This window comes from Pleurodeles waltl, chromosome 12 (assembly GCF_031143425.1).
Source record: "Pleurodeles waltl isolate 20211129_DDA chromosome 12, aPleWal1.hap1.20221129, whole genome shotgun sequence".
NCBI classification, from domain to species: Eukaryota; Metazoa; Chordata; class Amphibia; order Caudata; family Salamandridae; genus Pleurodeles; species Pleurodeles waltl.
Genome location: NC_090451.1, coordinates 106,708,527 through 106,732,364, shown reverse-complemented (window position 1 = coordinate 106,732,364; position 23,838 = coordinate 106,708,527). Strand labels below are relative to the sequence as shown.

Here is a 23,838-nt window from a genome sequence, read left to right as displayed (position 1 = left end):
TTCTGAGAGAGACACACTTGAGCAGTACCCAAGGAGGTAGAAGAGCCAGGGGTTCAGAAGAGAAAACTATGACATCTCTGGCCAATAAGGGCCCACAAGAATAAAGTTCCCTCCACCCTGCTGAGACTTGAAGAGAACCATCTGGATCAATAAAAAGTGGGGGAATGTATAAAAGAGACTTCTCAGCCACTTTATCACCAATACGTCCACTACCTAGGCTCCTTGTTCCGGAAGCCTGGATCAGAATCGACAAAGATGAGCATTGTCCTTGTTTGAAAAGAGATCCAGAAAGGGTTTCACAAACTCTCGGCATATCTCTCAAAACAACGACCTGGATAACGTCAACTCCAGCAAATTTGGAAACCTCCAGCTGTCTGCCATCACATTGTCGGTGCCCTTGATGTGTACTGCCGACGTGTGCAACAGGTTGATCTCTGCCCAATAACCCAATTGTTCTGCTATTCCATTGAGGGATTTTGAATGCATGCTTCACTGTTGGTTAATGTAAAAGACAGCTACCTTATTCTCTGTCTTTACTAGCACATTTTTTTGAGACAGATGATGATGGGAAAACTTCAAAGCCCTGAAGATTACCATCAACTCCATCCAGTGCTTTAAATGGGCCGGTACTCTCCGGTACTGAGTACCGTCACTTTTTTATTTTGAGAGGGAGAGTACCGGCATATCTCAGGAAAAACGTAATACTTTTAATTGGAGAGTACCGGCACTTCTCAGAAACAAGCAGGTACTCTATTACAGAGTACCTGCACTTCTATTTTTCCACTTAAAGCACTGACTCCATCTATTTCCATGACCTCCGACTCTCTAGGAAAGACCACTTGAATCGACAGGATCAGTCCAACACAGTAGCTCTCCAGCCAGGTTTGCTGGCATCTGTTGCGAGGAATTCAGGAGCATCCAGGTGTATTAGTGTCCACTTAGACCAGTGGTCTTCAAACTCTTTAATGCCGTATCCACCCAATGGGAAAAAAAAACATTGGTGCCTCCCCTCTGAATTGTCCACAATTCTTCTATTAAATTGACACTGTTTAAATATGTCTAGACCTATTTAAACATTGCAGTTAAGTTCTGTTACTGTTTTAAAAATGCAATAAAATACATGACCCCAAATATACTATTCTGGTCAGGCAGGCCCTACTAACCAATTGCAGCGTCATGCTCTGCTGAGTAAACTGATCTCACGACAGTGAGGAATGCACAGGCCGGGTGGTGCCCAGCGCACGAAAGCGCGCCTTCTTGTGTTGTACGGCTCTTCGCGCAAATGCAAACTCAGATTTCCTGCACTGTGGTCGGCAGGAGAGACATGGGAAGGCGCAGTAGGGAAGGCTTGAGCAACGAACCGTTGGCTATGTTTTGTTGTCACTTTGTTGACATGAGCTCAAGTAATTTGAAGCAGAAGGAACGGCCGGACCTAAAAAAAACTCTCTTACCTCCAACGCCGAATAACCACTATAATTATAATATCTCAAAAGCAGCTGGCCTTGTAAACTCAATGACCAAGCAAGCCGATGCATTTTGGGTTTTGTTGTAAAAGAATAAAAATACTATCCATCCTTTCTTTTTTTTCCGGCAACAAGCGATGTTACAAAGATATCACAGCACACAGTGAGATTGAGTGAAAGAAGAGGCACTGAGGCTGGCGTGCAGCACTCCACAGCTCTTGTTATTGTAATCCAGACAGGGGGCGGAAGGAGAAAAGTATGAAGGAATTGCGATAGTAAGACCACCTCTCCTATCTATCTGCATTACATGGAAAAGGGATATCTGTAGTACTCATGGCTGGTTAGCTCAGTTGGTTAGAGCGTGGTGCTAATAACGCCAAGGTCGCGGGTTCGATCCCCGTACGGGCCAGGTTGCATTTTTTCTCTCAACTAAACTCTTTTTTTCTCATTTAATCAAGCTCTTATAAATCCATACACTCTGTTGCTCCAGTATACGTTCACTTTCCATTAGTCCTTCTTTTGCCACTGCTGACCAAAGCTCAAGCCGGCAGCGCCAGTAGAACAACACAAGTGCAAGGGATTGTCTCTCCAAGATGGAGACTCTGCCTCAGACTATGTCTCGTGAGAGGTGGAGGGAGACCAAGAGCTGATTATTAGATGCGTGGGGATAAGAGGAACATAACTCAGGAGAACAGATTCTGGATAGTGATGCTATAGCTAGGATCAGCAACGTTACAGGGAAAAGGATAGGAAAATAATTAGGTGACAGAAGTATAGAAGTGGCTACAAGGGGGTGTGTCTCTTAAGAGGGCCGAAAGATACACTGAAGGCGAAGGTGAAGTAAAAGAAGAAAGAAAGATCAAAGGAAGTCGACAGTGATTGAGAGAAAACTCACAAAGGCAAATTGAGCAAAAGACAAGGCCTGGGGAGTTAGACTACTTCAATGCAAATTTACGCTCAGATGAGCATGACAACTGACCCTTGTACAGTGGTGCTGAAACAATTTTCAGTGTGGGGGGTGCTGCCATCAAAGGGCTTCTGAAAATCCAGGAATCATACAAAGAACAAGTCCTGCGGAATGAGCCACGCACATTCAGAAAGAGTGGTGATGCGTTGGTTACTTATTGGTAATCTTCATTAGCCTTAGTCCATTGCGTCCTTGTGACAGTCATTACAAAGTAAGGTGATGTCACCTTCCAACAGGATGAAAGAACAGGAGGATCCTTAAATGCTAGCCCCATGCACCCAACCTGGGTGCCAAGCCCTTTCCAAAGGACTGATGGGAAGGTGGGCAGGATGTAATGTTTGTGACAAGGACAAGATGGACTAAGGGTAATGCAGAGTTCAAAACATTGGTACTCAAATGCAAAACAGAAAAATTATTAAGCGATAATGCTTGACAAATCTATGCTCTGAGGACCAAGTAGCCACCCTAGGAATTTCCTAGATTGTTACTCACTGGAATTCAACCCAGGAGGTGGCCATTCCTCTCGTACACCATCCCTGAACTGGAAGATATTCTAAAAAGCCTTGCAAAGCCAGAAAAATTGACAACTTAATCCACCTACTCAGAGTCATAAAAGTCACCTTCTTGTCTTTTCCAGGCTGTCCAAAAGTCATAAACAAGGAGTCGGTTTTCCTGAACTGCAGAGGCCTGGTGACATAAATGAAAAGAGCTCTTTAAACATCAAGTGTATTCAGCAAATGTTCCTCCGGAGAGGAAGGAGAGGGAATGAAAGAAGGAAGAATTATTTCTTAAGATATATCAAAAATAGACTTAACCTTTGCAGCAAAGGTAAGGCTAGGCCTTAAAGTTACCCCATCTTCCAAAGTATCAAATGAAGAAAGGACAGCATTTTAAGGTTCCCAGCTCCCCAATTGTTCTCAGCAAGGTAATAGGAAATAGGAAAATAACTTTATAGGAAACAATCTTTAAGTCTACAGTATCCAGATCCTCAAAGAGATAAAATTGCAAAGCCTATAAAAGAGTAGGAAGATTCTGAGTTGGAGAAAAGGGATTTTTCAACTGGTCTTACAATTGACAAAAGATCAGAACAGTCTAGGCACCAAAGATTGTAACATCGATGAAGGTACAGAAAAGTCTCTAAAAACCTTTATCGCAAAGCAATGAGCTTTCAGAGTGGAAATAGATTCAAGTGAAACCCATTCAGAAGAAAATGCAAAATAGCAGACAAACTACAGGTAGGTGCCAAAAGATCATGAGCAGAACATCACGTCTCAAAAGACTTCCAGTTCTTTGAGTAAGACTACGAAGTAGAAGGCCTGCTGGAGTGCTGAATTAACTCCATTAAGGAAGAGAAAGACCCTTTGCTAGCAGTCCAGACTTCTCAACCTCCAAAGCCATAGAGTGAGTTGGAGCACGAAGGTCGGGGACGACGTTCTGAGAGAGACACACTTGAGCAGTACCCAAGGAGGTAGAAGAGCCAGGGGTTCAGAAGAGAAAACTATGACATCTCTGGCCAATAAGGGCCCACAAGAATAAAGTTCCCTCCACCCTGCTGAGACTTGAAGAGAACCATCTGGATCAATAAAAAGTGGGGGAATGTATAAAAGAGACTTCTCAGCCACTTTATCACCAATACGTCCACTACCTAGGCTCCTTGTTCCGGAAGCCTGGATCAGAATCGACAAAGATGAGCATTGTCCTTGTTTGAAAAGAGATCCAGAAAGGGTTTCACAAACTCTCGGCATATCTCTCAAAACAACGACCTGGATAACGTCAACTCCAGCAAATTTGGAAACCTCCAGCTGTCTGCCATCACATTGTCGGTGCCCTTGATGTGTACTGCCGACGTGTGCAACAGGTTGATCTCTGCCCAATAACCCAATTGTTCTGCTATTCCATTGAGGGATTTTGAATGCATGCTTCACTGTTGGTTAATGTAAAAGACAGCTACCTTATTCTCTGTCTTTACTAGCACATTTTTTTGAGACAGATGATGATGGGAAAACTTCAAAGCCCTGAAGATTACCATCAACTCCATCCAGTGCTTTAAATGGGCCGGTACTCTCCGGTACTGAGTACCGGCACTTTTTTATTTTGAGAGGGAGAGTACCGGCATATCTCAGGAAAAACGTAATACTTTTAATTGGAGAGTACCGGCACTTCTCAGAAACAAGCAGGTACTCTATTACAGAGTACCTGCACTTCTATTTTTCCACTTAAAGCACTGACTCCATCTATTTCCATGACCTCCGACTCTCTAGGAAAGACCACTTGAATCGACAGGATCAGTCCAACACAGTAGCTCTCCAGCCAGGTTTGCTGGCATCTGTTGCGAGGAATTCAGGAGCATCCAGGTGTATTAGTGTCCACTTAGACCAGTGGTCTTCAAACTCTTTAATGCCGTATCCACCCAATGGGAAAAAAAAACATTGGTGCCTCCCCTCTGAATTGTCCACAATTCTTCTATTAAATTGACACTGTTTAAATATGTCTAGACCTATTTAAACATTGCAGTTAAGTTCTGTTACTGTTTTAAAAATGCAATAAAATACATGACCCCAAATATACTATTCTGGTCAGGCAGGCCCTACTAACCAATTGCAGCGTCATGCTCTGCTGAGTAAACTGATCTCACGACAGTGAGGAATGCACAGGCCGGGTGGTGCCCAGCGCACGAAAGCGCGCCTTCTTGTGTTGTACGGCTCTTCGCGCAAATGCAAACTCAGATTTCCTGCACTGTGGTCGGCAGGAGAGACATGGGAAGGCGCAGTAGGGAAGGCTTGAGCAACGAACCGTTGGCTATGTTTTGTTGTCACTTTGTTGACATGAGCTCAAGTAATTTGAAGCAGAAGGAACGGCCGGACCTAAAAAAAACTCTCTTACCTCCAACGCCGAATAACCACTATAATTATAATATCTCAAAAGCAGCTGGCCTTGTAAACTCAATGACCAAGCAAGCCGATGCATTTTGGGTTTTGTTGTAAAAGAATAAAAATACTATCCATCCTTTCTTTTTTTTCCGGCAACAAGCGATGTTACAAAGATATCACAGCACACAGTGAGATTGAGTGAAAGAAGAGGCACTGAGGCTGGCGTGCAGCACTCCACAGCTCTTGTTATTGTAATCCAGACAGGGGGCGGAAGGAGAAAAGTATGAAGGAATTGCGATAGTAAGACCACCTCTTCTATCTATCTGCATTACATGGAAAAGGGATATCTGTAGTACTCATGGCCGGTTAGCTCAGTTGGTTAGAGCGTGGTGCTAATAACGCCAAGGTCGCGGGTTCGATCCCCGTACGGGCCAGGTTGCATTTTTTCTCTCAACTAAACTCTTTTTTTCTCATTTAATCAAGCTCTTATAAATCCATACACTCTGTTGCTCCAGTATACGTTCACTTTCCATTAGTCCTTCTTTTGCCACTGCTGACCAAAGCTCAAGCCGGCAGCGCCAGTAGAACAACACAAGTGCAAGGGATTGTCTCTCCAAGATGGAGACTCTGCCTCAGACTATGTCTCGTGAGAGGTGGAGGGAGACCAAGAGCTGATTATTAGATGCGTGGGGATAAGAGGAACATAACTCAGGAGAACAGATTCTGGATAGTGATGCTATAGCTAGGATCAGCAACGTTACAGGGAAAAGGATAGGAAAATAATTAGGTGACAGAAGTATAGAAGTGGCTACAAGGGGGTGTGTCTCTTAAGAGGGCCGAAAGATACACTGAAGGCGAAGGTGAAGTAAAAGAAGAAAGAAAGATCAAAGGAAGTCGACAGTGATTGAGAGAAAACTCACAAAGGCAAATTGAGCAAAAGACAAGGCCTGGGGAGTTAGACTACTTCAATGCAAATTTACGCTCAGATGAGCATGACAACTGACCCTTGTACAGTGGTGCTGAAACAATTTTCAGTGTGGGGGGTGCTGCCATCAAAGGGCTTCTGAAAATCCAGGAATCATACAAAGAACAAGTCCTGCGGAATGAGCCACGCACATTCAGAAAGAGTGGTGATGCGTTGGTTACTTATTGGTAATCTTCATTAGCCTTAGTCCATTGCGTCCTTGTGACAGTCATTACAAAGTAAGGTGATGTCACCTTCCAACAGGATGAAAGAACAGGAGGATCCTTAAATGCTAGCCCCATGCACCCAACCTGGGTGCCAAGCCCTTTCCAAAGGACTGATGGGAAGGTGGGCAGGATGTAATGTTTGTGACAAGGACAAGATGGACTAAGGGTAATGCAGAGTTCAAAACATTGGTACTCAAATGCAAAACAGAAAAATTATTAAGCGATAATGCTTGACAAATGTATGCTCTGAGGACCAAGTAGCCACCCTAGGAATTTCCTAGATTGTTACTCACTGGAATTCAACCCAGGAGGTGGCCATTCCTCTCGTAGACCATCCCTGAACTGGAAGATATTCTAAAAAGCCTTGCAAAGCCAGAAAAATTGACAACTTAATCCACCTACTCAGAGTCATAAAAGTCACCTTCTTGTCTTTTCCAGGCTGTCCAAAAGTCACAAACAAGGAGTCGGTTTTCCTGAACTGCAGAGGCCTGGTGACATAAATGAAAAGAGCTCTTTAAACATCAAGTGTATTCAGCAAATGTTCCTCCGGAGAGGAAGGAGAGGGAATGAAAGAAGGAAGAATTATTTCTTAAGATATATCAAAAATAGACTTAACCTTTGCAGCAAAGGTAAGGCTAGGCCTTAAAGTTACCCCATCTTCCAAAGTATCAAATGAAGAAAGGACAGCATTTTAAGGCTCCCAGCTCCCCAATTGTTCTCAGCAAGGTGATAGGAAATAGGAAAATAACTTTATAGGAAACAATCTTTAAGTCTACAGTATCCAGATCCTCAAAGAGATAAAATTGCAAAGCCTATAAAAGAGTAGGAAGATTCTGAGTTGGAGAAAAGGGATTTTTCAACTGGTCTTACAATTGACAAAAGATCAGAACAGTCTAGGCACCAAAGATTGTAACATCGATGAAGGTACAGAAAAGTCTCTAAAAACCTTTATTGCAAAGCAATGAGCTTTCAGAGTGGAAATAGATTCAAGTGAAACCCATTCAGAAGAAAATGCAAAATAGCAGACAAACTACAGGTAGGTGCCATAAGATCATGAGCAGAACATCACGTCTCAAAAGACTTCCAGTTCTTTGAGTAAGACTACGAAGTAGAAGGCCTGCTGGAGTGCTTAATTAACTCCATTAAGGAAGAGAAAGACCCTTTGCTAGCAGTCCAGACTTCTCAACCTCCAAAGCGATAGAGTGAGATGGAGCAAGAAGGTCGGGGACGACGTTCTGAGAGAGACACACTTGAGCAGTACCCAAGGAGGTAGAAGAGTCAGGGGTTCAGAAGAGAAAACTATGACATCTCTGGCCAATAAGGGCCCACAAGAATAAAGTTCCCTCCACCCTGCTGAGACTTGAAGAGAACCATCTGGATCAATAAAAAGTGGGGGAATGTATAAAAGAGACTTCTCAGCCACTTTATCACCAATACGTCCACTACCTAGGCTCCTTGTTCCGGAAGCCTGGATCAGAATCGACAAAGATGAGCATTGTCCTTGTTTGAAAAGAGATCCAGAAAGGGTTTCACAAACTCTCGGCATATCTCTCAAAACAACGACCTGGATAACGTCAACTCCAGCAAATTTGGAAACCTCCAGCTGTCTGCCATCACATTGTCGGTGCCCTTGATGTGTACTGCCGACGTGTGCAACAGGTTGATCTCTGCCCAATAACCCAATTGTTCTGCTATTCCATTGAGGGATTTTGAATGCATGCTTCACTGTTGGTTAATGTAAAAGACAGCTACCTTATTCTCTGTCTTTACTAGCACATTTTTTTGAGACAGATGATGATGGGAAAACTTCAAAGCCCTGAAGATTACCATCAACTCCATCCAGTGCTTTAAATGGGCCGGTACTCTCCGGTACTGAGTACCGGCACTTTTTTATTTTGAGAGGGAGAGTACCGGCATATCTCAGGAAAAACGTAATACTTTTAATTGGAGAGTACCGGCACTTCTCAGAAACAAGCAGGTACTCTATTACAGAGTACCTGCACTTCTATTTTTCCACTTAAAGCACTGACTCCATCTATTTCCATGACCTCCGACTCTCTAGGAAAGACCACTTGAATCGACAGGATCAGTCCAACACAGTAGCTCTCCAGCCAGGTTTGCTGGCATCTGTTGCGAGGAATTCAGGAGCATCCAGGTGTATTAGTGTCCACTTAGACCAGTGGTCTTCATACTCTTTAATGCCGTATCCACCCAATGGAGAAAAAAAAACATTGGTGCCTCCCCTCTGAATTGTCCACAATTCTTCTATTAAATTGACACTGTTTAAATATGTCTAGACCTATTTAAACATTGCAGTTAAGTTCTGTTACTGTTTTAAAAATGCAATAAAATACATGACCCCAAATATACTATTCTGGTCAGGCAGGCCCTACTAACCAATTGCAGCGTCATGCTCTGCTGAGTAAACTGATCTCACGACAGTGAGGAATGCACAGGCCGGGTGGTGCCCAGCGCACGAAAGCGCGCCTTCTTGTGTTGTACGGCTCTTCGCGCAAATGCAAACTCAGATTTCCTGCACTGTGGTCGGCAGGAGAGACATGGGAAGGCGCAGTAGGGAAGGCTTGAGCAACAAACCGTTGGCTATGTTTTGTTGTCACTTTGTTGACATCAGCTCAAGTAATTTGAAGCAGAAGGAACGGCCGGACCTAAAAAAAACTCTCTTACCTCCAACGCCGAATAACCACTATAATTATAATATCTCAAAAGCAGCTGGCCTTGTAAACTCAATGACCAAGCAAGCCGATGCATTTTGGGTTTTGTTGTAAAAGAATAAAAATACTATCCATCCTTTCTTTTTTTTCCGGCAACAAGCGATGTTACAAAGATATCACAGCACACAGTGAGATTGAGTGAAAGAAGAGGCACTGAGGCTGGCGTGCAGCACTCCACAGCTCTTGTTATTGTAATCCAGACAGGGGGCGGAAGGAGAAAAGTATGAAGGAATTGCGATAGTAAGACCACCTCTTCTATCTATCTGCATTACATGGAAAAGGGATATCTGTAGTACTCATGGCCGGTTAGCTCAGTTGGTTAGAGCGTGGTGCTAATAACGCCAAGGTTGCGGGTTCGATCCCCGTACGGGCCAGGTTGCATTTTTTCTCTCAACTAAACTCTTTTTTTCTCATTTAATCAAGCTCTTATAAATCCATACACTCTGTTGCTCCAGTATACGTTCACTTTCCATTAGTCCTTCTTTTGCCACTGCTGACCAAAGCTCAAGCCGGCAGCGCCAGTAGAACAACACAAGTGCAAGGGATTGTCTCTCCAAGATGGAGACTCTGCCTCAGACTATGTCTCGTGAGAGGTGGAGGGAGACCAAGAGCTGATTATTAGATGCGTGGGGATAAGAGGAACATAACTCAGGAGAACAGATTCTGGATAGTGATGCTATAGCTAGGATCAGCAACGTTACAGGGAAAAGGATAGGAAAATAATTAGGTGACAGAAGTATAGAAGTGGCTACAAGGGGGTGTGTCTCTTAAGAGGGCCGAAAGATACACTGAAGGCGAAGGTGAAGTAAAAGAAGAAAGAAAGATCAAAGGAAGTCGACAGTGATTGAGAGAAAACTCACAAAGGCAAATTGAGCAAAAGACAAGGCCTGGGGAGTTAGACTACTTCAATGCAAATTTACGCTCAGATGAGCATGACAACTGACCCTTGTACAGTGGTGCTGAAACAATTTTCAGTGTGGGGGGTGCTGCCATCAAAGGGCTTCTGAAAATCCAGGAATCATACAAAGAACAAGTCCTGCGGAATGAGCCACGCACATTCAGAAAGAGTGGTGATGCGTTGGTTACTTATTGGTAATCTTCATTAGCCTTAGTCCATTGCGTCCTTGTGACAGTCATTACAAAGTAAGGTGATGTCACCTTCCAACAGGATGAAAGAACAGGAGGATCCTTAAATGCTAGCCCCATGCACCCAACCTGGGTGCCAAGCCCTTTCCAAAGGACTGATGGGAAGGTGAGCAGGATGTAATGTTTGTGACAAGGACAAGATGGACTAAGGGTAATGCAGAGTTCAAAACATTGGTACTCAAATGCAAAACAGAAAAATTATTAAGCGATAATGCTTGACAAATGTATGCTCTGAGGACCAAGTAGCCACCCTAGGAATTTCCTAGATTGTTACTCACTGGAATTCAACCCAGGAGGTGGCCATTCCTCTCGTAGACCATCCCTGAACTGGAAGATATTCTAAAGAGCCTTGCAAAGCCAGAAAAATTGACAACTTAATCCACCTACTCAGAGTCATAAAAGTCACCTTCTTGTCTTTTCCAGGCTGTCCAAAAGTCACAAACAAGGAGTCGGTTTTCCTGAACTGCAGAGGCCTGGTGACATAAATGAAAAGAGCTCTTTAAACATCAAGTGTATTCAGCAAATGTTCCTCCGGAGAGGAAGGAGAGGGAATGAAAGAAGGAAGAATTATTTCTTAAGATCTATCAAAAATAGACTTAACCTTTGCAGCAAAGGTAAGGCTAGGCCTTAAAGTTACCCCATCTTCCAAAGTATCAAATGAAGAAAGGACAGCATTTTAAGGCTCCCAGCTCCCCAATTGTTCTCAGCAAGGTGATAGGAAATAGGAAAATAACTTTATAGGAAACAATCTTTAAGTCTACAGTATCCAGATCCTCAAAGAGATAAAATTGCAAAGCCTATAAAAGAGTAGGAAGATTCTGAGTTGGAGAAAAGGGATTTTTCAACTGGTCTTACAATTTACAAAAGATCAGAACAGTCTAGGCACCAAAGATTGTAACATCGATGAAGGTACAGAAAAGTCTCTAAAAACCTTTATCGCAAAGCAATGAGCTTTCAGAGTGGAAATAGATTCAAGTGAAACCCATTCAGAAGAAAATGCAAAATAGCAGACAAACTACAGGTAGGTGCCATAAGATCATGAGCAGAACATCACGTCTCAAAAGACTTCCAGTTCTTTGAGTAAGACTACGAAGTAGAAGGCCTGCTGGAGTGCTTAATTAACTCCATTAAGGAAGAGAAAGACCCTTTGCTAGCAGTCCAGACTTCTCAACCTCCAAAGCGATAGAGTGAATTGGAGCAAGAAGGTCGGGGACGACGTTCTGAGAGAGACACACTTGAGCAGTACCCAAGGAGGTAGAAGAGCCAGGGGTTCAGAAGAGAAAACTATGACATCTCTGGCCAATAAGGGCCCACAAGAATAAAGTTCCCTCCACCCTGCTGAGACTTGAAGAGAACCATCTGGATCAATAAAAAGTGGGGGAATGTATAAAAGAGACTTCTCAGCCACTTTATCACCAATACGTCCACTACCTAGGCTCCTTGTTCCGGAAGCCTGGATCAGAATCGACAAAGATGAGCATTGTCCTTGTTTGAAAAGAGATCCAGAAAGGGTTTCACAAACTCTCGGCATATCTCTCAAAACAACGACCTGGATAACGTCAACTCCAGCAAATTTGGAAACCTCCAGCTGTCTGCCATCACATTGTCGGTGCCCTTGATGTGTACTGCCGACGTGTGCAACAGGTTGATCTCTGCCCAATAACCCAATTGTTCTGCTATTCCATTGAGGGATTTTGAATGCATGCTTCACTGTTGGTTAATGTAAAAGACAGCTACCTTATTCTCTGTCTTTACTAGCACATTTTTTTGAGACAGATGATGATGGGAAAACTTCAAAGCCCTGAAGATTACCATCAACTCCATCCAGTGCTTTAAATGGGCCGGTACTCTCCGGTACTGAGTACCGGCACTTTTTTATTTTGAGAGGGAGAGTACCGGCATATCTCAGGAAAAACGTAATACTTTTAATTGGAGAGTACCGGCACTTCTCAGAAACAAGCAGGTACTCTATTACAGAGTACCTGCACTTCCATTTTTCCATTTAAAGCACTGACTCCATCTATTTCCATGACCTCCGACTCTCTAGGAAAGACCACTTGAATCGACAGGATCAGTCCAACACAGTAGCTCTCCAGCCAGGTTTGCTGGCATCTGTTGCGAGGAATTCAGGAGCATCCAGGTGTATTAGTGTCCACTTAGACCAGTGGTCTTCAAACTCTTTAATGCCGTATCCACCCAATGGGAAAAAAAAACATTGGTGCCTCCCCTCTGAATTGTCCACAATTCTTCTATTAAATTGACACTGTTTAAATATGTCTAGACCTATTTAAACATTGCAGTTAAGTTCTGTTACTGTTTTAAAAATGCAATAAAATACATGACCCCAAATATACTATTCTGGTCAGGCAGGCCCTACTAACCAATTGCAGCGTCATGCTCTGCTGAGTAAACTGATCTCACGACAGTGAGGAATGCACAGGCCGGGTGGTGCCCAGCGCACGAAAGCGCGCCTTCTTGTGTTGTACGGCTCTTCGCGCAAATGCAAACTCAGATTTCCTGCACTGTGGTCGGCAGGAGAGACATGGGAAGGCGCAGTAGGGAAGGCTTGAGCAACGAACCGTTGGCTATGTTTTGTTGTCACTTTGTTGACATGAGCTCAAGTAATTTGAAGCAGAAGGAACGGCCGGACCTAAAAAAAACTCTCTTACCTCCAACGCCGAATAACCACTATAATTATAATATCTCAAAAGCAGCTGGCCTTGTAAACTCAATGACCAAGCAAGCCGATGCATTTTGGGTTTTGTTGTAAAAGAATAAAAATACTATCCATCCTTTCTTTTTTTTCCGGCAACAAGCGATGTTACAAAGATATCACAGCACACAGTGAGATTGAGTGAAAGAAGAGGCACTGAGGCTGGCGTGCAGCACTCCACAGCTCTTGTTATTGTAATCCAGACAGGGGGCGGAAGGAGAAAAGTATGAAGGAATTGCGATAGTGAGACCACCCTCTTCTATCTATCTGCATTACATGGAAAAGGGATATCTGTAGTACTCATTGCCGGTTAGCTCAGTTGGTTAGAGCGTGGTGCTAATAACGCGAAGGTCGCGGGTTGAATCCCCGTACGGGCCAGGTTGCATTTTTTCTCTCAACTAAACTCTTTTTTTCTCATTTAATCAAGCTCTTATAAATCCATACACTCTGTTGCTCCAGTATATGTTCACTTTCCATTAGTTCTTCTTTTGCCACTGCTGACCAAAGCTCAAGCCGGCAGCGCCAGTAGAACAACACAAGTGCAAGGGATTGTCTCTCCAAGATGGAGACTCTGCCTCAAACTATGTCTCGTGAGAGGTGGAGGGAGACCAAGAGCTGATTATTAGATGCGTGGGGATAAGAGGAACATAACTCAGGAGAACAGATTCTGGATAGTGATGCTATAGCTAGGATCAGCAACGTTACAGGGAAAAGGATAGGAAAATAATTTGGTGACAGAAGTATAGAAGTGGCTACAAGGGGGTGTGTCTCTTAAGAGGGCCGAAAGATACACTGAAGGCGAAGGTGAAGTAAAAGAAGAAAGAAAGATCAAAGGAAGTCGACAGTGATTGAGAGAAAACTCACAAAGGCAAATTGAGCAAAAGACAAGGCCTGGGGAGTTAGACTACTTCAATGCAAATTTACGCCGCAGATGAGCATGACAACTGACCCTTGTACAGTGGTGCTGAAACAATTTTCAGTGTGGGGGTGCTGCCATCAAAGGGCTTCTGAAAATCCAGGAATCATACAAAGAACAAGTCCTGCGGAATGAGCCACGCACATTCAGAAAGAGTGGTGATGCGTTGGTTACTTATTGGTAATCTTCATTAGCCTTAGTCCATTGTGTCCTTGTGACAGTCATTACAAAGTAAGGTGATGTCACCTTCCAACAGGAAGAAAGAACAGGAGGATCCTTAAATGCTAGCCCCATGCACCCAACCTGGGTGCCAAGCCCTTTCCAAAGGACTGATGGGAAGGTGGGCAGGATGTAATGTTTGTGACAAGGACAAGATGGACTAAGGGTAATGCAGAGTTCAAAACATTGGTACTCAAATGCAAAACAGAAAAATTATTAAGCCATAATGCTTGACAAATGTATGCTCTGAGGACCAAGTAGCCACCCTAGGAATTTCCTAGATTGTTACTCACTGGAATTCAACCCAGGAGGTGGCCATTCCTCTCGTAGACCATCCCTGAACTAGAAGATATTCTAAAAAGCCTTGCAAAGCCAGAAAAATTGACAACTTAATCCACCTACTCAGAGTCATAAAAGTCACCTTCTTGTCTTTTCCAGGCTGTCCAAAAGTCACAAACAAGGAGTCGGTTTTCCTGAACTGCAGAGGCCTGGTGACATAAATGAAAAGAGCTCTTTAAACATCAAGTGTATTCAGCAAATGTTCCTCCGGAGAGGAAGGAGAGGGAATGAAAGAAGGAAGAATTATTTCTTAAGATCTATCAAAAATAGACTTAACCTTTGCAGCAAAGGTAAGGCTAGGCCTTAAAGTTACCCCATCTTCCAAAGTATCAAATGAAGAAAGGACAGCATTTTAAGGCTCCCAGCTCCCCAATTGTTCTCAGCAAGGTGATAGGAAATAGGAAAATAACTTTATAGGAAACAATCTTTAAGTCTACAGTATCCAGATCCTCAAAGAGATAAAATTGCAAAGCCTATAAAAGAGTAGGAAGATTCTGAGTTGGAGAAAAGGGATTTTTCAACTGGTCTTACAATTGACAAAAGATCAGAACAGTCTAGGCACCAAAGGTTGTAACATCGATGAAGGTACAGAAAAGTCTCTAAAAACCTTTATCGCAAAGCAATGAGCTTTCAGAGTGGAAATAGATTCAAGTGAAACCCATTCAGAAGAAAATGCAAAATAGCAGACAAACTACAGGTAGGTGCCAAAAGATCATGAGCAGAACATCACGTCTCAAAAGACTTCCAGTTCTTTGAGTAAGACTACGAAGTAGAAGGCCTGCTGGAGTGCTGAATTAACTCCATTAAGGAAGAGAAAGACCCTTTGCTAGCAGTCCAGACTTCTCAACCTCCAAAGCGATAGAGTGAGTTGGAGCAAGAAGGTCGGGGACGACGTTCTGAGAGAGACACACTTGAGCAGTACCCAAGGAGGTAGAAGAGCCAGGGGTTCAGAAGAGAAAACTATGACATCTCTGGCCAATAAGGGCCCACAAGAATAAAGTTCCCTCCACCCTGCTGAGACTTGAAGAGAACCATCTGGATCAATAAAAAGTGGGGGAATGTATAAAAGAGACTTCTCAGCCACTTTATCACCAATACGTCCACTACCTAGGCTCCTTGTTCCGGAAGCCTGGATCAGAATCGACAAAGATGAGCATTGTCCTTGTTTGAAAAGAGATCCAGAAAGGGTTTCACAAACTCTCGGCATATCTCTCAAAACAACGACCTGGATAACGTCAACTCCAGCAAATTTGGAAACCTCCAGCTGTCTGCCATCACATTGTCGGTGCCCTTGATGTGTACTGCCGACGTGTGCAACAGGTTGATCTCTGCCCAATAACCCAATTGTTCTGCTATTCCATTGAGGGATTTTGAATGCATGCTTCACTGTTGGTTAATGTAAAAGACAGCTACCTTATTCTCTGTCTTTACTAGCACATTTTTTTGAGACAGATGATGATGGGAAAACTTCAAAGCCTTGAAGGTTACCATCAACTCCATCTATTTCCATGACCTCCGACTCTCTAGGAAAGACCACTTGAATCGACAGGATCAGTCCAACACAGTAGCTCTCCAGACAGGTTTGCTGGCATCTGTTGCGAGGAATTCAGGAGCATCCAGGTGTATTAGTGTCCACTTAGACCAGTGGTCTTCAAACTCTTTAATGCCGCATCCACCCAATGGGAAAAAAAACATTGGTGCCTCCCCTCTGAATTGTCCACAATTCTTCTATTAAATTGACACTGTTTAAATATGTCTAGACCTATTTAAACATTGCAGTTAAGTTCTGTTACTGTTTTAAAAATGCAATCAAATACATGACCCCAAATATACTATTCTGGTCAGGCCTGCCCTACTAACCAATTGCAGCGTCATGCTCTGCTGAGTAAACTGATCTCACGACAGTGAGGAATGCACAGGCCGGGTGGTGCCCGGCGCACGAAAGCGCGCCTTCTTGTGTTGTACGTCTCTTCGCGCAAATGCAAACTCAGATTTACTGCACTGTGGTCGGCAGGAGAGACATGGGAAGGCGCAGTAGGGAAGGCTTGAGCAACGAACCGTTGGCTATGTTTTGTTGTTACTTTGTTGACATGAGCTCAAGTAATTTGAAGCAGAAGGAACGGCCAGACCTAAAAAAAACTCTCTTACCTCCAACGCCGAATAACCACTATAATTATAATATCTCAAAAGCAGCTGGCCTTGTAAACTTAATGAGCAAGCAAGCCGATGCATTTTGGGTTTTGTTGTAAAAGAATAAAAATACTATCCATTCTTTCCTTTTTTTCCAGCAACAAGCGATGTTACAAAGATATCACAGCACACAGTGAGATTGAGTGAAAGAAGAGGCACTGAGGCTGGCGTGCAGCACTCCACAGCTCTTGTTATTGTAATCCAGACAGGGGGCCGAAGGAGAAAAGTATGAAGGAATTGTGATAGTAAGACCAACTCTTCTATCTATCTGCATTTCATGGAAAAAGGATATCTGTAGAACTCATGGCTGGTTAGCTCAGTTGGTTAGAGCGTGGTGCTAATAACGCCAAGGTCGCGGGTTCGATCCCCGTACGGGCCACGTTGCATTTTTTCTCTCAACTAAACTCTTTTTTTCTCATTTAATCAAGCTCTTATAAATCCATACACTCTGTTGCTCCAGTATACGTTCACTTTCCGTTAGTCCTTCTTTTGCCACTGCTGACCAAAGCTCAAGCCGGCAGCGCCAGTAGAACAACACAAGTGCAAGGGATTGTCTCTCCAAGATGGAGACACTGCCTCAGACTATGTCTCGTGAGAGGTGGAGGGAGACCAAGAGCTGATTATTAGATGCGTGGGAATAAGAGGAACATAACTCAGGTGAACAGATTCTGGATAGTGATGCTATAGCTAGGATCAGCAACGTTACAGGGCAAAGGATAGGAAAATAATTAGGTGACAGAAGTCTTGAAGTGGCTACAAGGGGGTGTGTCTCTTAAGAGGGCCGAAAGATACACTGAAGGCGAAGGTGAAGTGAAAGAAGAAAGAAAGATCAAAGGAAGTCGACAGTGATTGAGAGAAAACTCACAAAGGCAAATTGAGCAAAAGACAAGGCCTGGGGAGTTAGACTACTTCAATGCAAATTTACGCCGCAGATGAGCATGACAACTGACCCTTGTACAGTGGTGCTGAAACAATTTTCAGTGTGGGGGTGCTGCCATCAAAGGGCTTCTGAAAATCCAGGAATTATACAAAGAACAAGTCCTGCGGAATGAGCCACGCACATTCAGAAAGAGTGGTGATGCGTTGGTTACTTATTGGTAATCTTCATTAGCCTTAGTCCATTGCGTCCTTGTGACAGTCATTACAAAGTAAGGTGATGTCACCTTCCAACAGGAAGAAAGAACAGGAAGATCCTTAAATGCTAGCCCCATGCACCCAACCTGGGTGCCAAGCCCTTGCCAAAGGACTGATGGGAAGGTGGGCAGGATGTAATGTTTGTGACAAAGACAAGATGGACTAAGGGTAATGCAGAGTTCAAAACATTGGTACTCAAATGCAAAACAGAAAAATTATTAAGCCATAATGCTTGACAAATGTATGCTCTGAGGACCAAGTAGCCACCCTAGGAATTTCCTAGATTGTTATTCACTGGAATTCAACCCAGGAGGTGGCCATTCCTCTCGTAGACCATCCCTGAACTGGAAGATATTCTAAAAAGCCTTGCAAAGCCAGAAAAATTGACAACTTAATCCACCTACTCAGAGTCATAAAAGTCACCTTCTTGTCTTTTCCAGGCTGTCCAAAAGTCACAAACAAGGAGTCGGTTTTCCTGAACTGCAGAGGCCTGGTGACATAAATGAAAAGAGCTCTTTAAACATCAAGAGTATTCAGCAAATGTTCCTCCGGAGAGGAAGGAGAGGGAATGAAAGAAGGAAGAATTATTTCCTAAGATCTATCAAAAATAGACTTAACCTTTGCAGCAAAGGTAAGGCTAGGCCTTAAAGTTACCCCATCTTCCAAAGTATCAAATGAAGAGAGGACAGCATTTTAAGGCTCCCAGCTCCCCAATTGTTCTCAGCAAGGTGATAGGAAATAGGAAAATAACTTTATAGGAAACAATCTTTAAGTCTACAGTATCCAGATCCTCAAAGAGATAAAATTGCAAAGCCTATAAAAGAGTAGGAAGATTCTGAGTTAGAGAAAAGGGGTTTTTCAACTGGTCTTACAATTGACAAAAGATCAGAACAGTCTAGACACCAAAGATTGTAACATCGACGAAGGTACAGAAAAGTCCCTAAAAACCTTTATCGCAAAGCAATGAGCTTTCAGAGTGGAAAGAGATTCAAGTGAAACCCATTCAGAAGAAAATGCACAATAGCAGACAAACTACAGGTAGGTGCCAACAGATCATGAGCAGAACATCACGTCTCAAAAGACTTCCAGTTCTTTGAGTAAGACTTCGAAGTAGAAGGCCTGCTGGAGTGCTGAATTAACTCCACTAAGGCGGAGGAAAGACCCTTTGCTAGCAGTCCAGACTTCTCAACCTCAAAAGCGATAGAGTGAGTTGGAGCAAGAAGGTCAGGGACGACGTTCTGACAGAGACACACTTGAGCAGTACTGAAGGAGGTAGAAGAGCCAGAAGTTCAGAAGAGGAAACCATGACATCTCAGGCCAATAAGGGCCCACAAGAATAAAGTTCCCTCTCCCCTGGTGAGACTTGAAGAGAACCATCTGGATCAATAAAAAGTGGGGGAATGTATAAAGGAGACTTCTCAGACACTTTATCACCAATACGTCCACTACCTAGGCTCCTTGTTCCGGAAGCCTGGATCAGAATCGACAAAGATGAGCATTGTCCTTGTTTGAAAAGAGATCCAGAAAGGGTTTCACAAACTCTCGGCATATCTCTCAAAACAACGACCTGGATAACGTCAACTCCAGCAAATTTGGAAACCTCCAGCTGTCTGCCATCACATTGTCAGTGCCCTTGATGTGTACTGCCGACGTGTGCAACAGGTTGATCTCTGCCCAATAACCCAATTGTTCTGCTATTGCATTGAGGGATTTTGAATGCATGCTTCACTGTTGGTTAATGTAAAAGACAGCTACCTTATTCTCTGTCTTTACTAGCAATTTTTTTTGAGACAGATGATGATGGGAAAACTTCAAAGCCTTGAAGATTACCATCAACTCCATCTATTTCCATGACCTCCGACTCTCTAGGAAAGACCACTTGAATCGACAGGATCAGTCCAACACAGTAGCTCTCCAGCCAGGTTTGCTGGCATCTGTTGCGAGGAATTCAGGAGCATCCAGGTGTATTAGTGTCCACTTAGACCAGTGGTCTTCAAACTCTTTAATGCCGCATCCACCCAATGGGAAAAAAAAACATTGGTGCCTCCCCTCTGAATTGTCCACAATTCTTCTATTAAATTGACACTGTTTAAATATGTCTAGACCTATTTAAACATTGCAGTTAAGTTCTGTTACTGTTTTAAAAATGCAATCAAATACATGACCCCAAATATACTATTCTGGTCAGGCCTGCCCTACTAACCAATTGCAGCGTCATGTTCTGCTGAGTAAACTGATCTCACGACAGTGAGGAATGCACAGGCCGGGTGGTGCCCGGCGCACGAAAGCGCGCCTTCTTGTGTTGTACGTCTCTTCGCGCAAATGCAAACTCAGATTTCCTGCACTGTGGTCGGCAGGAGAGACATGGGAAGGCGCAGTAGGGAAGGCTTGAGCAACGAACCGTTGGCTATGTTTTGTTGTTACTTTGTTGACATGAGCTCAAGTAATTTGAAGCAGAAGGAACGGCCAGACCTAAAAAAAACTCTCTTACCTCCAACGCCGAATAACCACTATAATTATAATATCTCAAAAGCAGCTGGCCTTGTAAACTTAATGAGCAAGCAAGCCGATGCATTTTGGGTTTTGTTGTAAAAGAATAAAAATACTATCCATCCTTTTCTTTTTTTCCGGCAACAAGCGATGTTACAAAGATATCACAGCACACAGTGAGATTGAGTGAAAGAAGAGGCACTGAGGCTGGCGTGCAGCACTCCACAGCTCTTGTTATTGTAATCCAGACAGGGGGCGGAAGGAGAAAAGTATGAAGGAATTGCGATAGTGAGACCAACTCTTCTATCTATCTGCATTACATGGAAAAAGGATATATTTAGTAATCATTGCTGGTTAGCTCAGTTGGCTAGAGCGTGGTGCTAATAACGCCAAGGTCGCGGGTTCGATCCCTGTACGGGCCAGGTTGCATTTTTTCTCTCAACTAAACTCTTTTTTTCTCATTTAATCAAGCTCTTATAAATCCATACACTCTGTTGCTCCAGTATACGTTCACTTTCCATTAGTCCTTCTTTTACCACTGCTGACCAAAGCTCAAGCCGGCAGACCCAGTAGAACAACACAAGTGCAAGGGATTGTCTCTCCAAGATGGAGACACTGCCTCAGACTATGTCTCGTGAGAGGTGGAGGGAGACCAAGAGCTGATTATTAGATGCGTGGGGATAAGAGGAACATAACTCAGGTGAACAGATTCTGGATAGTGATGCTATAGCTAGGATCAGCAATGTTACAGGGCAAAGGATAGGAAAATAATTAGGTGACAGAAGTATAGAAGTGGCTACAAGGGGGTGTGTCTCTTAAGAGGGCCGAAAGATACACTGAAGGCGAAGGTGAAGTGAAAGAAGAAAGAAAGATCAAAGGAAGTCGACAGTGATTGAGAGAAAACTCACAAAGGCAAATTGAGCAAAAGACAAGGCCTGGGGAGTTAGACTACTTCAATGCAAATTTACGCCGCAGATGAGCATGACAACTGACCCTTGTACAGTGGTGCTGAAACAATTTTCAGTGTGGGGGTGCTGCCATCAAACGGCTTCTGAAAATCCAGGAATTATACAAAGAACAAGTCCTGCGGAATGAGCCACGCACATTCAGAAAGAGTGGTGATGCGTTGGTTACTTATTGGTAATCTTCATTAGCCTTAGTCCATTGCGTCCTTGTGACAGTCATTACAAAGTAAGGTGATGTCACCTTCCAACAGGAAGAAAGAACAGGAAGATCCTTAAATGCTAGCCCCATGCACCCAACCTGGGTGCCAAGCCCTTGCCAAAGGACTGATGGGAAGGTGGGCAGGATGTAATGTTTGTGACAAAGACAAGATGGACTAAGGGTAATGCAGAGTTCAAAACATTGGTACTCAAATGCAAAACAGAAAAATTATTAAGCCATAATGCTTGACAAATGTATGCTCTGAGGACCAAGTAGCCACCCTAGGAATTTCCTAGATTGTTATTCACTGGAATTCAACCCAGGAGGTGGCCATTCCTCTCGTAGACCATCCCTGAACTGGAAGATATTCTAAAAAGCCTTGCAAAGCCAGAAAAATTGACAACTTAATCCACCTACTCAGAGTCATAAAAGTCACCTTCTTGTCTTTTCCAGGCTGTCCAAAAGTCACAAACAAGGAGTCGGTTTTCCTGAACTGCAGAGGCCTGGTGACATAAATGAAAAGAGCTCTTTAAACATCAAGAGTATTCAGCAAATGTTCCTCCGGAGAGGAAGGAGAGGGAATGAAAGAAGGAAGAATTATTTCCTAAGATCTATCAAAAATAGACTTAACCTTTGCAGCAAAGGTAAGGCTAGGCCTTAAAGTTACCCCATCTTCCAAAGTATCAAATGAAGAGAGGACAGCATTTTAAGGCTCCCAGCTCCCCAATTGTTCTCAGCAAGGTGATAGGAAATAGGAAAATAACTTTATAGGAAACAATCTTTAAGTCTACAGTATCCAGATCCTCAAAGAGATAAAATTGCAAAGCCTATAAAAGAGTAGGAAGATTCTGAGTTAGAGAAAAGGGGTTTTTCAACTGGTCTTACAATTGACAAAAGATCAGAACAGTCTAGACACCAAAGATTGTAACATCGACGAAGGTACAGAAAAGTCCCTAAAAACCTTTATCGCAAAGCAATGAGCTTTCAGAGTGGAAAGAGATTCAAGTGAAACCCATTCAGAAGAAAATGCACAATAGCAGACAAACTACAGGTAGGTGCCAAAAGATCATGAGCAGAACATCACGTCTCAAAAGACTTCCAGTTCTTTGAGTAAGACTTCGAAGTAGAAGGCCTGCTGGAGTGCTGAATTAACTCCACTAAGGCGGAGGAAAGACCCTTTGCTAGCAGTCCAGACTTCTCAACCTCAAAAGCGATAGAGTGAGTTGGAGCAAGAAGGTCAGGGACGACGTTCTGACAGAGACACACTTGAGCAGTACTGAAGGAGGTAGAAGAGCTAGACGTTCAGAAGAGGAAACCATGACATCTCAGGCCAATAAGGGCCAACAAGAATAAAGTTCCCTCTCCCCTGGTGAGACTTGAAGAGAACCATCTGGATCAATAAAAAGTGGGGGAATGTATAAAGGAGACTTCTCAGACACTTTATCACCAATACGTCCACTACCTAGGCTCCTTGTTCCGGAAGCCTGGATCAGAATCGACAACAATGAGCATTGTCCTTGTTTGAAAAGAGATCCAGAAAGGGTTTCACAAACTCTCGGCATATCTCTCAAAACAACGACCTGGATAACGTCAACTCCAGCAAATTTGGAAACCTCCAGCTGTCTGCCATCACATTGTCAGTGCCCTTGATGTGTACTGCCGACGTGTGCAACAGGTTGATCTCTGCCCAATAACCCAATTGTTCTGCTATTGCATTGAGGGATTTTGAATGCATGCTTCACTGTTGGTTAATGTAAAAGACAGCTACCTTATTCTCTGTCTTTACTAGCAAATTTTTTTGAGACAGATGATGATGGGAAAACTTCAAAGCCTTGAAGATTACCATCAACTCCATCTATTTCCATGACCTCCGACTCTCTAGGAAAGACCACTTGAATCGACAGGATCAGTCCAACACAGTAGCTCTCCAGCCAGGTTTGCTGGCATCTGTTGCGAGGAATTCAGGAGCATCCAGGTGTATTAGTGTCCACTTAGACCAGTGGTCTTCAAACTCTTTAATGCCGCATCCACCCAATGGGAAAAAAAAACATTGGTGCCTCCCCTCTGAATTGTCCACAATTCTTCTATTAAATTGACACTGTTTAAATATGTCTAGACCTATTTAAACATTGCAGTTAAGTTCTGTTACTGTTTTAAAAATGCAATCAAATACATGACCACAAATATACTATTCTGGTCAGGCCTGCCCTACTAACCAATTGCAGCGTCATGCTCTGCTGAGTAAACTGATCTCACGACAGTGAGGAATGCACAGGCCGGGTGGTGCCCGGCGCACGAAAGCGC

The 23,838-nt window shown here is 43.4% G+C and overlaps 4 non-coding genes across 4 annotated transcripts; all 4 read left to right on the top strand.

Annotated features, from left to right (window-relative positions):
- The first annotated feature begins 1,798 nt into the window (after nt 1-1,798).
- Nucleotides 1,799-1,872, top strand: TRNAI-AAU (transfer RNA isoleucine (anticodon AAU)). The gene has a single exon. It is a non-coding gene; the product is annotated as a tRNA-Ile (tRNA).
- A 3,788-nt stretch (nt 1,873-5,660) lies between these two features.
- Nucleotides 5,661-5,734, top strand: TRNAI-AAU (transfer RNA isoleucine (anticodon AAU)). Its single transcript has one exon. It is a non-coding gene; the product is annotated as a tRNA-Ile (tRNA).
- Nucleotides 5,735-9,523: 3,789 nt separating this feature from the next.
- Nucleotides 9,524-9,597, top strand: TRNAI-AAU (transfer RNA isoleucine (anticodon AAU)). The gene has a single exon. It is a non-coding gene; the product is annotated as a tRNA-Ile (tRNA).
- A 7,454-nt stretch (nt 9,598-17,051) lies between these two features.
- TRNAI-AAU (transfer RNA isoleucine (anticodon AAU)) lies at nt 17,052-17,125 on the top strand. Its single transcript has one exon. It is a non-coding gene; the product is annotated as a tRNA-Ile (tRNA).
- Nucleotides 17,126-23,838: the final 6,713 nt, after the last annotated feature.